Source organism: Oncorhynchus gorbuscha, linkage group LG17 (assembly GCF_021184085.1).
Source record: "Oncorhynchus gorbuscha isolate QuinsamMale2020 ecotype Even-year linkage group LG17, OgorEven_v1.0, whole genome shotgun sequence".
NCBI lineage: Eukaryota > Metazoa > Chordata > Actinopteri > Salmoniformes > Salmonidae > Oncorhynchus > Oncorhynchus gorbuscha.
This window is the reverse complement of record NC_060189.1, coordinates 7,379,744-7,382,003: the sequence shown is the minus strand read 5'-3', so window position 1 is coordinate 7,382,003 and position 2,260 is coordinate 7,379,744. Positions and strand designations below refer to the sequence as shown.

General features: G+C 42.6%; 1 protein-coding gene across 1 annotated transcript in view; it reads left to right on the top strand.

The window, feature by feature from the left end:
• Positions 1-1,676, top strand: part of osr1 (odd-skipped related transcription factor 1) — an 8,376-nt gene extending 6,700 nt beyond the window's left edge. The window contains exon 3 of the mRNA XM_046308723.1: positions 1-1,676. This exon is cut by the window's left edge and continues 485 nt beyond it. The gene's annotated coding sequence lies outside the window, so the exon portion shown is untranslated.
• Positions 1,677-2,260: the final 584 nt, after the last annotated feature.

Here is a 2,260-nt window from a genome sequence, read left to right as displayed (position 1 = left end):
TTGTGGAACTGACCAAAGACAGGGGACATTGTGGAACTGACCAAAGACAGGGGGACATTGTGGAACTGACCAAAGACAGGGGACATTGTGGAACTGACCAAAGACAGGGGGACATTGTGGAACTGACCAAAGACAGGGGGACATTGTGGAACTGACCAAAGACAGGGGACATTGTGGAACTGACCAAAGACAGGGGGACATTGTGGAACTGACCAAAGACAGGGGACATTGTGGAGCTGACCAAAGACGGGGGGACATTGTGGAACTGACCAAAGACAGGGGGACATTGTGGAACTGACCAAAGACAGGGGTACATTGTGGAACTGACCAAAGACAGGGGGACATTGTGGAACTGACCAAAGACAGGAGACATTGTGGAGCTTACTAAAGACGGGGGGACATTGTGGAACTGACCAAAGACAGGGGACATTGAGGAACTGACCAAAGACAGGGGACATTGTGGAACTGACCAAAGACAGGGGGACATTGTGGAACTGACCAAAGACAGGGGGACATTGTGGAACTGACCAAAGACAGGGGACATTGTGGAGCTGACTAAAGACAGGGGACATTGTGGAGCTGACCAAAGACGGGGGGACATTGTGGAACTGACCAAAGACAGGGGGACATTGTGGAACTGACCAAAGACGGGGGGACATTGTGGAACTGACCAAATACAGGGGACATTCTGGAGCTGACTAAAGACGGGGGGACATTGTGGAACTGACCAAAGACAGGGGGACATTGTGGAACTGACCAAAGACAGGGGGACATTGTGGAACTGACCAAATACAGGGGACATTGTGGAACTGACCAAAGCCAGGGGACATTGTGGAGCTGACCAAAGACAGGGGACATTGTGGAACTGACCAAAGACAGGGGAGTTTGTAGAGCTGACCAAAGACAGGGGAGTTTATGGAGCTGACCAAAGACAGGGGAGTTTATGGAGCTGACCAAAGACAGGGGAGTTTATGGAGCTGACCAAAGACAGGGGACATTGTGGAGCTCAAGTGCCTGGAACATAGAATGAGTAGAACATCTCTGAACTTGAACCAAATTGAAGTTCTCTGAACAGAAGAAAAGTGATAGAAAAGGTTAAATGTTCACCAACAATTCACCAGCCAAGGAAGGAAGCCGTTGTGCTCATCGTGGGGAATGATTCTTCAGAGAGATTTGAAAATCCTGGATCTCTATGATGTATCCAGACAATATCCAGGAGCACCTTGTTCCAGATCTAAGTTGTTTTTCCACATTTAGTTAAGAGATAATTATGCTTAATGACTTTGAGGCAGTGTATTGGTTGTCCATGAAGCCCAATGGGGCGAATGGACCATACATCATAGATGTATGGAATGTGATCTTGACCTCTCTGACAAAGTTGACCTCTCAGACATTCCGAAAGACTCTTGCTTTTGATCAAAATGACATTTTTTTAAAGGGACATTTACGAGTCTAAAGCAGTCTTTGTTAAAAAACAAAACAAACAAAAAAAAACAACTAAATTGGTTAAAGTCATGTCAGCGTAATGTTATTCCACTTCCAAAGCTTACATTCCAATGTTACTTTTTTGTATAATTGTATTTTTTGCACTTTAACCTGATTATTGATTATTTACATATATCACTGGATTCCTAAAACTTATTTTGAGAAAATAAATAGTAATTTTCTAAACAAAATCTATATTCTATTGTTGATTCTGGCTTCTTGTGAGAGGAATACTATCAAATACTTTGACCATTTTTAATAATTGCCTTAGCATCTTTTAAAGTTTTGAAATTGAAATCAGCTGTGAAAAAATGTTTTGTTTTCTCATTTCCTGTAGTTGACACAGGACTTCTGTTATTGTGCTTTCCTTGTTACCAAAGTAGATTCCCTTTCAAATACAACACCGTGGACAACAAGGACCATGACATAAAGAGTATGGAGAGTATGGAGAGGGCTCCAGTGTGCATGCATGTGTATTGTGAGGTGTTGCAGTGGTCCTCATCCGAATGACAGCATTTAGAAGTGGATCTAACACCTGTCAACGTGACTTTGGTGGCTGATAGCTAACACTGTCAACATTAGGTGTAAACAGGACCATCAGACATGTATATTGTGAACATGAAAGAACAGGTACAGATTAAGAGAAACCTTAGCATTTTACCCTGCACTCTCTCATCCCTTTGGAAACTCACAAGTTGTAACTTACAACTATGTGAAAGATATAATGAACAACACTAAAATATCAGTCACGTGATACTAATTACATCTCAATAGA